At 53.0% G+C, this 14245-nt stretch overlaps 1 protein-coding gene across 4 annotated transcripts in view; it reads right to left on the bottom strand.

The window, feature by feature from the left end:
- The window catches only part of PRKAG2 (protein kinase AMP-activated non-catalytic subunit gamma 2), a 263046-nt gene that overhangs the window by 203509 nt on the left and 45292 nt on the right, over window positions 1–14245 (bottom strand). Inside the window, exon 1 of one of the 4 annotated variants that reach the window (XM_079151048.1) lies at window positions 10742–13122. The exons of the other annotated variants lie outside the window; for them this stretch is intronic. The gene's annotated coding sequence lies outside the window, so the exon portion shown is untranslated. Of the gene's footprint in view, window positions 1–10741; window positions 13123–14245 lie in introns of those variants that run through there. 4 annotated transcript variants of the gene reach the window in all.

Raw genomic sequence — 14245 nt, 5'->3', positions numbered from 1 at the left:
GTTATAGTCTGAATGCATCTCCTCAAAGTTCACCTGATGGAAACTTAAATTCACAAGACAGTGGCATTTAGAGGTCACCTTTGGGAGGTGACCAGGATCTGTGAGATTGACAGCCCCATGGGGCATCAGTGGCTTTCTTAGAAGAGGAGAGACCTGAGCTGGCATACTAGCCCTGTCTCACCGTGTGATCCCCTCCACCGGGGTGGCTCTCAGGGGCCATACTCTCAGGCTTCCTCGCCTCCAGAGCTGCAAGCCAAACACTTCAAAGTAACCAGTCTTGGTTGTTCCATTACCAGAAAATGGACTAAGACACCAGAGGATCCCAGAAGCCTTCCAAACAATATGCGACTATGAGGTTCTGGGGACACTACCCACCGCTTGTGCAACACAGGGGCTCCACGTCCCAGGTCCTTGTGCCCCAAACAAGTGGACGACCTTGGGGAGCTGACATTTCCCAAAGATCTGGTTTTGAATGGACCTGGAAGGCAGCGTGTCCTCAGAGAGGTCTACCAAGGAGAAAGGGGACTCTGCAGCTGGGGATGGGAGCTGCCCAAGGCCACTCCCGGCGGCTAGCACTCCCCTCTTGGCTTGCCACGTCCTACTTTCATGGTTTAGAGGATAGATGAAAAGATCTCAGAGGGTCAGTTCTCCCTTGGCTATCTGTGTGTCCAGCCTAGAGGAAAGAGGGAACACTGAGCAGGTGTCCTTGGCGAAAATCCCTGGTGGGTGCCTATTGTCCACAGGACCAGGTGCCACACTCCTTGCCTGGCAGTTCAAGCACCAGGACAGCCCTGGACTCCTTCCCCTACGTCCCTCTCCTGTTCCGGCCACCTGACCGCACACTGCGGGAACCGCCTCTAACACTCTGGCCCCCAGGCTGCAGCTAGTACCACGCTGCTCACACCAAGGGCTCATGATGCCTCCAAGTTTAAGGTTATTACGTGTGAGTGACTTGAAAGGCGACAGGGAGCCAGAATTCCTTCATTGAGAGAATTTGCAACTTAAAACACTTTGGATAAAAATTTAAGATGGCGTTTGTCCTGTCAGAGTTCAGGACACACTGCAGGCATAGGGGCTGCGGTGCTGCTCAGTGGTGAGCCCTTGCCTAGCAAGCCTGAGGCCCTGGGTCCCATCCCAGCACCACAGAGAGAGACAAGATTGTGCAGAAAAACGTTCATAGCAAATTGAATAAAATAAAGGGGTCTTCTATGTCACACAGCTGGAGAGGTGCTGGCCACACCATGCTTTCCTACCTGGATTGAACTGACCCCTTCCAAATTCTGTCCATTTAAATCCTCCGTACACTTCAAGAAGTAGCTCGATTCTGGCAAGTTTACACTGAATTTTCTGAAGAGTACAGATTGAAGTGACTCACTCCGTCCACCCAGTCGGGGCCCAGGGGCTATGTATGTATCAGCTTTATTTCAGGATAGACTGCGAGTCCTCTGAGGGCCATGGCTGTTATCTAGTTTTTTGTTTTTTGTTTTTTTTTAATTTGGTAAGAAGTAAATTCATCTGATTCAAACACTAAAACAAAGTGATATACACTTGAAGAGTCAGTCTCTCACTTCCGTCCACCGTGCCATGGATCCAGAGGACTCACCTTTAGTTGTGTATCCAGCTAGGGCATCTTTATGCAAACGCAAAGAGAAAGTGCCCCCTCTTCCTGAAACAAAGCCTCCCCCCTTTTAGATTACAGGCCCTGCTCCAGGGGCTTACCACCTTACACATCCAGGAGACCTTCCAACATCAGCGCACGCCATTTCCTTCTGTTGACGGCATATTTGTATGGAACACCCTACTGTGACCACCCCCTTTAGGTAACTTCAATTTTTGGCCTTCTCAGGTGATCAATCTGCAATGAAAACTTCAAATCGACTTCCTAGTTCTATCATACATGCTCGGATTCCTGACATGCTGCCAATGCGCCCCTCAAGCCTTGCCAATAGATTATGTTGTCAAACTTGTGGATTTTCACAGGATTGATAGGAAATGGCATCTGCGTGACCCAGATTTGCACCCATTTTATGTGGTCTTTGGTGTTCCATCACAGCACCGAGGGACTCTACAGGGTGGACTCCTGAGGGAAGGGGCTTCTCCAGCTACAGGTGGGATGTGGGCCATGACATCAATAAGGTCAAACAGGGGCTGTTCCCGTTGTTGTTAACGAAGAGAAGCCATGCTCCAGGGATTTGCATTATGCGCGTGTCCATCCGGGTGGTAACAAGCTGTTGCTCACAATGGCTTGCAGCAAGTTGCAAAGCTGCTGGTTAAGTGGCCGGAAGCATAGCCTGCATGTTGGCTGCCATGGAGCTGGCCATGGCTGAGGCCTACTCTTCCCCTATACTTGAGTTGTGTCCCTGAGTCTATATCGCTGTCCCTGACCAACAGAAACACGCAGCAGCAACCTCAAGTGGCATCCAAGGGTCTGTGCTGAGGAGCCCTGCAGCCCCCTGCCAACTGCTGTGCCGTCTGATTGCCTGAGGGCCCACGCCACAGGAAAGCTCAAGCTGGCCAAGTGGGGGCCTCGTGGAGGAGGCGCGGTGGCCGCCCACCCAGCTGAGGGCCGAAGGAGACTCCAGAATGCCAGTTGCAGCCCCATCTCCGAGTGGGGGCTGCCTGGCAGAGCCGGGCCACCCGCAGCTGTGAGAGATGGCTCCATACCACAGTTTTAGGTGTGGGAAGGTTGTGATGCAGCAACATGTGACCAGAATACTGTGGAATATTCTGAAGATTTCTCAGATTTCTCAATCTAAAAAATAAGAGGTGTTCCCAGAGCTGGGGCTGGGGCTGGGTGGTAGGGCACTTGCCTAGCATGTGTGAGGCAAGGGGTTTGATTTTCAGCACCACATGTAAATAAATAAATAAAATAAAGGTTCATCAACAATTAAAATTGATATATATGCACACATATATATATAAATAATGGGAGTTTCTATCAGACAATAAGTAATGTGTGGAAGTCTATAAATACACAGCACATTCGAGTCAGCATACAAAGAGATGGTGGGAATCGTTTAGAGTGCCAGGTGTCACTTTAACAGGCTGGGCTGAGGTGAGGGGCAGGGTGCTATTATTACTGAGCCCCAAGTAGACAACAGACTCCTCTTTCTCAGGGGTTTGATGGAGGAAAGAGGGAGATTCAGTCTCAGCCGCATACCTGCCAAGACCCAGCCCAGATGTACAAGTGAGAAGGCAGATCAGGGAGGCAGAATGTGGCGATGCTTCAAAGCCTTGATGACAAAGCTGGGGACACAGAAAAGTGCCTGCAAACTCAGAAAGTCCTTGGAGTTCTCCCTGATGAGCACCCCAATTGTCCAAGTGCAGACTTCCTCACTTACTACAAAAAGAAAATGAGAGAGCAAGAGCCAGAGGGAGAGGGGGTGGGGAGGAGGGAAGCAGGCAGGCATGAGAGCAAGCTGTGGGTGAGCTCTGGTCTGGGGGAGAACAAAGGCTCTTGCAGTTTTCTCTGTCTTTCGAGGGGAGGGACGAGGGGCGGAGAGGAAATTGCCCACCTATGGTGATTGCATTGCAAAAGAGAAGAGCAAGTCTCTGCTCTCAGCGGGAACCTCATAGACCATGGGCACTCTGATTATCTGGTGCTGATCAGGAAGGCTGGTATCAGGAATGACTGAAGAAAGGGTACGTGGGGGGAGGGGAGGAATCTTGGGGGATTTAAAAATACCTTGGAGCTACTGATGTGCTCCTTCACCCATGCACCCACCAAGGATCTGTGCTGTGTCTCGAGAATCTGCGGGATTTACAAAGACAAGGAGTAGACCCCACCTGCAAGAGTCTTAAGGTGAAGAGGGGACTGATGGCAAAGGGACTCGGGGACCTCCTGGGTGGGTTCCTGTGGAGGTCACATGACTTGGCAAGTTATCACAGCCCATATAACTGCAGACTGCCTCCGGGGGTTCTGTTGTACGTGCTGTACCTCAACAACCTCCGCGCCAGAGTGGGTCCGTCCACCACCAGCACACCGCAGGGTGGGAGAAGAGAAGCAAGCAGCCCACAGAATTCCAGGCAATGTGCACACCCTGAATCCTGGGACAGTGACGGTCCTCAGGCCGTGGGAACACAACTTTCAGGAAGCAGCGGAGCTTGGTGACAGCCACACTTCACAGCTTACCACATTCTCCCATTCATTGGCCTCTGGTACCAAAGCACCTTGGCTGGTTACACCTGTCAGATAGGGCACAGTGGCCCCTTCTTCCCCAGCCAAGGGGAAATGGCCAGCACTGCCTCTTCCAGAGCCCAGTTTAGACTCACAGTCGCTGCAGATCTAGGGAGAACGATTTGTCAGACACTGAAAGCCCCAAATCTCCCAAAGGTGAAATGGCATGAGAAGTCGCAAGACCACCTGAGTGCTTATGTTGCATCTTGCCAGACGCTGTGCTTGGGTAAAGGCAGTACATGGACAGAAACCAGAACTCATTCAGCCGAGTCCTTCTCTGAATTGGTGAGTTATTAGATTAATCTCAGAAGTCCCCAAAGGCCAAGCAGAGGAGAGAGAAATTTGAACAGGGTGGAGATGGTCAAATAAGAAAAAGTGCTTGGATAAGGCCAGCTGGGGAGAGCGGTGGGAGGGACCCCAGAATTTCAGAAAGGGCCAGGGAGCGCGGAAGGTAGGGTTGCCTCTACTGCCATCTCCCTGTATACCACCCACTTTCCATCCAGCCAAGTAAGAAGTGCAGGGACCACTAGGCACCCAGGAGACCATGGTCATTTAGCAGCGAAGAACACCAACAACTGTTGGCTTATGGTCACCAATTTAGGACTGCTTCTCCCTGGCCTTGTGGGCTTGGTCAAAATGGCAATTACTGGGACCCTACAGTACTGCAGCCCAGAGCCAGGTGGTGCTCAGGCTGGTCATGGTGGAGGGCTTTGGGTGGGACTGGGCTCTGGGATTTGACAGTTGGTGTTCCAGATAAGGTTTGGCCAGGAGTTCTGTCAGGTCTCTGGATTCCACACAGTACTGAGGCCCTTATAATGATTGAAAAACATTCTTAAGTTTTTTAGAGTCACACAGTGATTTCCTTATCTCTCTTCATGAGTGAAACTGGGAGAGGAGATTTGGAAGGAAACTGCTAGACATAGTGACTAGCTGGACCTTCGGCAAGAAATCCCTAATAATCTCTTTAGGGACATGAGCAGGATGGAGACAGAGGCTCCTCTCCTGCACAGTCAGTCCCTAGGGTACATAAGTAAGGCTCGCTTGGCGCCTGCGATCCCACTCAGTAGGAATGCCAGGGAGAGAGGCACGGGTGACAGGCAGCACTGGACACGGCTGGGTCTGAGGCTTTCTCTTCTCCTCCCTTAGAAGTGGGTTCTCTTAGACAAGGAGGCCTTTGAAAAGGAAGAGTGGAGATCTCAGAAAGCCCTGCCCGCTCTGAGGTCTCCCCTCAGGAGTAACCCTTATAAATGTGGCCACCAGATGGCAGTGTGGCCTGGTGTCCTGACTGGACAGTAGGGGAGAGCTGTTGGGTGGCAGCTGGTGAGGCCACTGAGGGGCCTGGGTGAGGAACACCCTGAGGCTACCCTAGGCAACTGGAGCACAGTGGAGGCCTCAGGTCCACTGCCCAGGCCCCACAGAGCACGCCCCCCCCATCCTGCTTTCCGGCTCCCCCTGAGCTGTGTTGGAGACCAATTGGCAAGCGCATTTCAAGGCTGTGCGATTTGAGCAGATAAGTGTGGGATGACTCAGAGGGAGTGGGTGGTGACAGATGCCTGCAGCCAGCTAGGAGCCAGGCTTGGCTAAGTCCTGGGAATGACAGGCTTGGGTCTTGGCCTAACATTAAAGGCAAATCCCACCAGGGCTAGAGGGTTCCATTGAAAAGGGATGAAGCTCCAGCCCAGATGGGCCCCTTTCCATACACTCCCACCCACAAATGAGTATAGAATCAGTAGCAGGAGTCATGGAGAAGCCCTTCACACTCTGTGACAGGAATCATACCGGCCTCATCTCCAAATTCTGGCCATGGGACACTGTTGGAGGCGTGTCTCCGTGGCTGCAGTGGTCTCTCCACCGGCCCTGCCTGTGCAGGAAGGCTTGCCTTTATGTTGGCCTTCCAGGGCTGGAAAAACTACTGTTCCTGCTCCCTATTGAAAGGCAAACTCCCCTCCAGAAGCCTACAGATTCCTACCAGCTCTGACTCTGAGAGGGAAGAGTTCCCAGGTGGCTGAGCCCACACCAAGCTCTCTCACAGTGGAAGTCCTTACCCAGGAGACCCACGTGGGAGGGCTACTGGCTTCCTGCCGATGCTGGGCAGAGAAGCTTTAGCTACTAGAAACCTCAAATAAGGTGACCAAGAGATTATGGTTCACTTAGATTTTTTAGGTGAGTAGAAATCATCCTTCCAATGCTATTGGGGAAAATAGTTCTAAAAATGTCTTTGCACTTTTCCTGCTGTGGTAAGAACAGGGAGGGCTGCGTGAGTGTCTCCTGGCTGGGTTGTTGTAAAGCGCTGGAGCCCTCACCTCCGTCCTCCCAGAGCCGGGGAAGGGAGAGCCCTAGGGGTGTGTCAGGGGCCAGATCCAGCCTCATCCTGGAAGGAACTTTCAGTGGGATTTGCCCTGTGCTTATGCTAAAGGAAGACCATCTTCTGTCCGGTTTCCTTGCCGCCTTCCCTAACACAAGCCGGTCCAGGCCACCTGGCGAAACCCAGGCAGACCCGGACCTTCCAGGTGTCTCGGAACAGCCCAAATGCTCAAGCATGTGAGCCCCAATTTCACAACCAGCACAAAAACATGATTCCGCACGTGACTTGGCCAACACAGCTTATAAATCAAAGAGAAAGTCTGCACTGAAGGTCAAAATCCTCAGCTGTGAGGGGAAGAGGAAAGGGCCACAGAGCTTCCAAGGCTTGGCGCTTCTTCTCTCCGCAGCGTTGGATTCAGAATCTCATTCTCTCTGCAAGAAGCAGCCCTGGACCGACAAGGAAAGGAGAGCTGTGCTGGGACCACTCAGCGAAGCCACCGAGGGTGGCACCCGCGAGCCGCGGGCTGGCTCTGTTCCCACAGCCTCCAAGGGTCTGTTATCTTATTTACTGGAATCTGCCCAGCGAGGTTCTTGCTTGCGGTGACTAACAAACCGAAGCCATGATTACCAGGCAGATGGCTGTCTCCCTTAAAAGCAGAATTAGACAATAAAATGCCACCACATACCTCGCCTGCAAAGAAGAATCAAAACAAAACCCTAGTCTGGCTGGTGCCTTTCTCCCGCTTTCTCCCTGCACCCCACTAGGCTGCCCTCACGGTGAGAGGTACTGAGGAAATTAAGAGGGGAATTGAAGGTTCCAGAAAGGTCATGACGTGAACAGCCACTGTGACCTTCAGGACAAGGTCGTCATGGAGAAACACAAGGGGACACTAATGTCTGGAGAGAGCAAGCCTGACACACGTGATAGGTGGGGCAGGAAGAGGGAGGGGACTGAGCCAGCACCACGGACGGCGGACAACAGGCCAGGCTGGATGGCCACAAAACTACAGGCACTGACAGAACCCAGAGCCCACTCACCTCCATGGCCTAGTGGGCAATCAAGGCGGCAGGACCCAGAAGTTAGCCCATTCAGGGTCCTGCTGGGGAAGGTGCTTGCCCGTTCCAGCCGGGTTCCAGGGGAGCACACCACATCCACACGCTCACCTAAAGAACAGGGTCTACTGTTCACTGAGCATCTGTTTTGTGCCAGGAACTGACTTTTGGTAGGCTAATCTTCACACCAACCCTGTGTGGAAACCTTCTAAAAATGGTCTCCATTTTAGAAGAAAAATCAGGTTTAGAAAAATGAACTAATTTGCACATGGTCCCAACTCATGCAGGGTAGAACACACAGTCCCAAGTCCCATGCCAAAGGAAGCTGGTGCTAAGAAGGAACATCCCTGGGCTCTTGGGCAAAGAGGACTAATGATCCAAATATAACTTTCTCTTAACTAGGATTTTAGTAACTGAGTCTTCCCGTGAACCTCTCAGGTCCCACGTCACGCTCATGGCAAAGAAGACTGGCACAGGTGATGCCAGCTTGGCTGCAGAGTATGTGGAATTTATAGGCTGATTCTTCTCACCACTAGTGTGGGCACGCTGAGAGCTGGGGACAAGCCCACGGATGCTCTGGAACCTGAGGAGTTGGGGAAGCGTGGAGACTTAAATGAGGCACATGTAGGTCCTTCCTGGTGTCTTGCTGGCTCAACGTGCTCACCATGAGAGCTAGGATACAAGTCTTCACTGCCAGACATCCACACTGTGCATCTGGAGGGATGACCATGGAGCTGCTGTCAGAGGGCCTGGGTTTGAATCCAGTCTGCTATTTATTGGTTATGCAGCTTAGTAAGTTATTCAAGTTCACAGAGTCCCAACTTCCTCATGTAAGACAAGGAAAACCTCCCAGGACTGTCGTGAGAATAAAGATGAACATCCATGCAAATGCCCCACTTGGAGCCTGGAGTCTGAAGCATGGTCAGCCAGTGGGTACACACGAAACTCAGCAGTTAAAAGCAGTTCAACAGGAAACAAGGAGACTGGTCCATTAAGGAATTAAGACCCTAGCTGGCTGCTTGAAGTTATCAATCAAATCAATCTACGAGAACACAACTTAATATAAAATATTGCACAGAACAAAATGCACAGCAGGCATTACGTAGATTTGCCCCCATGCTGAGCCTGAGCCGTGCCAAAGGGGTGGCTGAAAGGACAGGCATGGTTCTGTGGCATCTTGTGGGACAAGAGACTGCAGTAATTTTAAAGGACAGAAGAAGGTCTACGATTTGAACAAGAGCAGGGAGAGGGTTGGGAAATTCAAGGATCCCATTAGTTACCAGCCGAGCTGAAACAAGAACCTGGATCCAGCACCTGCATCTTCAGGGGCCCCTGGGCAGCCAGCATCACGGACAGATGAGGTTAAGACCAAGCGTCCTACTCGTGGGATAACCAGCGACAGGTCCACAGGACACAAAAGTTTGTTTCACTGAAGTGTTGATTTCAATACCAGCCAGAAAGGAGCCAGACCTGGGATAACAAAGGACAAAGCCCACAGCCAAGGGCTCTGGCCACCCAACCCTTCCCACCAGCCTCCCTCCTCCCAGCAGAAAGACAGGGCTGGCCTCAGGATGCCTCCTTTCCCAGCTCGACCCCATGTGACTGCAGGCAAGGCTAGAAGGCCAGGTTCCTTAAAGACGTGGGAGTTTGCACTTTGTTCACGGAGTAAATTTAATCTTTAACCCTCAGTTTCCTCCTCTATAAAAAGGAGCAATGCTGGGGAAAACCACAAACACCAACAAAACCCCCCTTAGATTTCTCGAGTCTTTTGACGTTTCAATGAAAATTGGGGAAGCAGCTGAGGAGGTCCTAGACACATGAGGCCACATGGCCAGGCCTCTCTGGGTCAGGAAAGCGACCCCCTGGGGGCTGGCTGAGGGGCTGGCAGGTCCTGACGCTCAGTCCAGAGCATCTGTTTGCTGCATCCCTCGGTGGCTTGAGGCCTGACTGACCTCTACTCCCCCATTACTCTCACATAGTCTCACCTTACACGCCTGAACTCCTCTTCTATTTAAGGGCCTTCTGCACCCACGCCTCTCCTGCCTGCCTCCTGGTGCGTCCCAGGCCACGGAGGTGTCTGCTGAGCTGGGCCCTCCGCTGAGCCCCCTCCCTGGCACTCCCAGTCTGCACCACCGCTCGGGGCTCTTCACTACCTGCTACCCCTCTTCCCACCTACACTGCAACTCAGAAGCACAGCGTCGAGCCTCATGGTCCTTCTGGAACACCCACTGGCCTCCCAGTCCAGGGCCTAAGGACCAGGGGTCACGGACTGTGCTGAGGTCATCTTTAGGCACAGCTAATGCAGCTTGTGGAAAGGGATTGTAGGGTGACAAAAAAACAAAACAGGAGGACAGTGGCTCACTCCAGGTGCCATTGGGGTCAGGGAGGATGAGCTCAGGGCACCGGGCATCTCGAAATCTGGTCCTTTCCAGCCACAACTGAGCTTGCTGTGCTGCAGATGTGCCCAGTGCCAGGGCTCTGGCTCTCACCCCGTCCTCCTACCCCCACCACAGAACGGGGGACTGCTGTCTTCTCTGCCATATCTGTTTCTTCAATGTCGTCCCACAAATCAAATGGGCAACATAAGCTTTTGAGGGCTCCATCCTCCAGCAGGAGACCCACTGACTAGCCAATGTGTCTATGGTCAAGAGAGTCCTGGGGACAACATGGCCGGACCCAAGGCACCCCGCAGGCCCCCGGCCTTTTCCATCAGGGTCCAGTGGAACCAACGATGACTCAGGGAAAGGAAAGGAAGCAGGGAAACGTCAACTTTGCTAAGATCTCTGCCTCAGCCAGAGAACTTTAAGGCCAGGCGAGGAAGGTGGGAGGAGCCCCCGTGCTCCGGACCCAGCCATGGGCAGTGGTAGGCAGTGGTGCTCACCGGCCAGCCTGCGGGGGAGGAGCCAGCCAGAGCAGAGGAACAGGGACGAACCCGCCCCCACACGCGTACCACCTTCACTAGTTGTTCTCTTTAAGTCACTGAGAAAAAGTTATGTAAGGAGAACACATACAGCTACGAGGAAGAGAAGGGCCATTTTACTCAGCCTTGGGGTATTTAATAAGAGGCTCCTGAGAACAAAGCGAATCCAGCAGCAGTCCTGCATACAGAAGAGACAAAGCACTGTAAGGGGAAACGAGCGCACAGGCGCACACCGGGGACATGCAATCTCCGTGCATTTAGGAAGCCAGCTCAGAAGGTCTGCTTACTCAGCCCCAGGGGTCCCGGAGGTCTCCTCTTCCCGGATGCTAGAAAGATGCTAGTACGAGGTGCCAGGCTACGATGCTGGATGACGATGCGAGCAACGGGAGACGGCAGCGCTTGGCTCTGACAGATCCTGCTGCTGCCCTCCAAAGGCCCATCCGAGAAGGGGTTTCCCAGCCCCTTCAGCACAGGCAATTTCTAGGGTTCCGCTGCTCTCGGGAGCTGCTGCTACCACTGCACGTCAGCAACAGATGGGGACCGGGACTGGGCGTGTTCCCAGTCCCCAAAGCAGCGCAACAAGCGGCTGGCAGACAGCATGAGCTGGCCTGAGACAGTGCAGGCAACGGTCCTGTTGGCTAGAGATGGTTCGCTGCTCAAAATGCAGGCAGAGCTGGGGCAGATACCCTCGCTGACGGGACTGCAGCAGACTGTCATTACCACCTGTGTCGGGGGCTGCCGGGGAGGTAACTACCACACAGGCACCAGCAGGAGGGAGGGCTGAGCCCGAGCTTTAGAAAGACAGGCGGCAGGGCGAATGGAGGCAGGAGCAGGGGCCGATGATGCAGCAGTCCAGGCAGCTGGCTCCAAGTCCACGGGCTGGCACAGCCCCCTGCACTGCACCCACTAACTTCAGGCAGAGGCTGGTTAACTTCCAAGGAAAGCAGCAGGTCAGCTTCTGAAAGCTGGACTCCCTGCGAATCCCTGTTCTTGGAGTATAAAGAATGCTGCTCTTCCTCTGGCAAGAGTGGCGACTCCAGTCTTCCCAGGGGCTCTCTGCTAGTGAAAGCCCCACTCACAGCAGGTCCTCAGCTCCAGCACAGTCCCTCCCGCAGGAGGCAGCGCTCTGCCTGTTTGCACCTTGCCTTTTATTTTCGGTATTCTAATGCTCTGACATCTGGCGTCTTGCTGATTCCGGAGGGACTGTCCCTCCCAGGGGTGGCTGATTCCTAGAGAGTGAAACGACTCACCTGTGAACTTGCCTTCCCTGTGCAAACCAACCAACCCCCCAGAGCCTCACTCCTGCCTCCACCGCCTATCACACCCAGGTCACTCCCTGACTGGATCATCCCAGGACAGCTAGCAGGCCACTAGGTACAGCCAGCCGACCCAGAGCCCTCGGAAGTCACTCGAACGAGCCGGTCCTAAGCCCACCCACTCTTGGTGGCCCCTGTCCACCCTTTCCCCTCACTTCCTCTGCCTCCAGACTGGCCCCAGCACTTCCTCACCACCCTGTGTAATGTTCTCTGCCTCCTGTTTCCAGGGATCTGTGAGTGGAATAAGCCTCTTCCTTTAGGACAGACGTTCCTGTGTCTGTGTGTCCTGCTGCACCTGATCAAAACAAATCCCAGGTATCCTTCAAACGATGCTCTGGGGGTGTGCAAGCTGGGTGGGAAGAAGACGGACTTGAATCATTAAGGAGGAAGGGAGTCTCCACTTCAGAACCCTGCTACTTTCATTATTAAACTTTCTGAACTTTTTGGCAATGAAGGAATTACTTCAGGAAATAGCGAGTGACCCATTGCTAAAGGTATTCAAGTGGAGGAAGGTTCTTTCAAGAGGCTTTGATTTAAAGGATATGACTTTGTGGGCAAATCTGGGGTCCGGGTAGACTTGGCAGCAGTGACAGTTAAGGAAAGATGGGTGTGGATGATGTAGGCAGGAAGGCTTCACAGAGAGGCGACAAAGAACATGGCAGAGCTCTAGGCTCATGAGTATGTAGGCTCCCGAGTCACAGCCTGGGGCCTTCTCACAGGCCTGGAAGGCTGCGGTTTTCTTAAGGCTACTTGCAGGGTAATAGGCTATCAGGGTCCATAGCTGGTCCATCCTGAGACCCAAGAATACAGAAGCAGGAGGGGTGGGGACAAACTATCTCTAGGAGTCAGGGACCCTGAGGCCTGGCCCCAGTTCAGCCTGCCCAAACAGCTGATCACCAGAGAATGCCACTCCAAGCTGGAACTCTGTTTTCTTGTCTGTAGCCCAAGACTTGTGCTAATGATGTACCCGCATGTCCTTTCCAGAGCCAGGCACTGCTCTGTGATTCTGTGATCACAACCCAGGTGTGGGCCATGGCTCAGTCACTTCTCTGAGCCGTGGTCCTTCCTCATAAAACAACCTGTGTGGAAACACTTGCTTTGTATCTCTCCCAGGGCTGCTGTTGGGATAATGGATGAACAAGCATTTGGACGAAAATAAGCATCGGCTTGGGATGTGCGGGATTATTCTGGAACCAGAGGGCAGCGCTAGCACAAATGCAAGGCTTAGCAAAAAGCCAGCACCATGTAGCGATGAGGCAGGGCCCGTGTCCCGCGGCCAGCCCTCTGGGCACTGAGGCAAACGGCTGGCCAGACAGCCGGCCAATCTCAATATTTCTCCCGCTGGTTCTGGAACAAGCCTTGCTGGGTGAGCTGGGCTTGTTTTATTTTGTGTGCTTTATTCCAAAGCATACAAACAAGCCTGAGGGAAAAAGCCTAATTTGTTTTGCATGGAAAAGCTGGAAATGCCAGGGAAATGGCTGCCACTGTCCAGAGGTCTCTACACCTAGAGACAAGCACCTGAGAGTCACTTGTCTGGGGGAGGTTTTTCCCCCGTTCTGACAGTCAGCAATTCCGTGTCTCATGCTCATCATTAGAGGACTAAGGAGCACCAACATCTGTGCCCCAGCCTGCCAGCTTCCCACCACAGACCCAGTGCTGACTTCACCTGCAGTAACCTCACCCCAAAGTCTCCACTGCGAGCTCAAGTCATTCACGTGTCCCTCTGGGCCCTGAGCTTGCCCACCTTCTCTCCTTGGAGGGTTGAAGTCAGCTCTCTTGAAAGACAAAACCCAGTAGATGACTGGCAAATCCTGACGAGCATTCTTGGTCCCTGAATGAGCGGTCGGGGGGTGTCCCTTCCCGAGGCCCCCCACTCTGACTCCTCTCTCCCACTGAGGATCCCCTAGAGACTGTTCCCTGAGCATTATTCTTTACACCTTTACCAGACCAAAAATAAATAAATAAATAAAAACCTCAAACCAACCAACCAACCAAACAAACCACCACCACCACCACCAACAACAACAACAACAACACAGAAGAGGAAGCAATAACAAAACCAAGTCAGAGAACCTTCCCTGGCTCCATACACCTATGGAACTCACCCACTTCTTCAGTATAGGATACAGCCCCTGTGAGCCTGGCCCAGTCATCCTTCTGACCCATGTGGCTTACTCGAAGCTGTCAGTCAGAGTCCTCATAGGCCCTCGGCACCCTCTGCAGGCACCTGGGACTCCGTAATTGTCCAAACCTGGAAAGCCTCCCCGCTACCCACAGGGGTACTTCCCTGGTATCTGTAGGTCAGCACCCAGCCCCTGTCCTGGAATTGACATGTCCTCAGTGCCGAGTACTCTGCATATGCTCTCTGTCTGCATCTCAGGCAAACAGGTGCAGCACTGTCTATTTTATCAATAAGAAAATGAGGCTCAGGGAGGCTGAGTCACCCAGGTTACAAATCAGAGAAGTGCAATGCCA

This window comes from Sciurus vulgaris (assembly GCF_902686455.1).
Source record: "Sciurus vulgaris genome assembly, chromosome: 8".
Classification (NCBI taxonomy): domain Eukaryota; kingdom Metazoa; phylum Chordata; class Mammalia; order Rodentia; family Sciuridae; genus Sciurus; species Sciurus vulgaris.
This window is presented reverse-complemented; position numbering and strand designations above follow the sequence as displayed.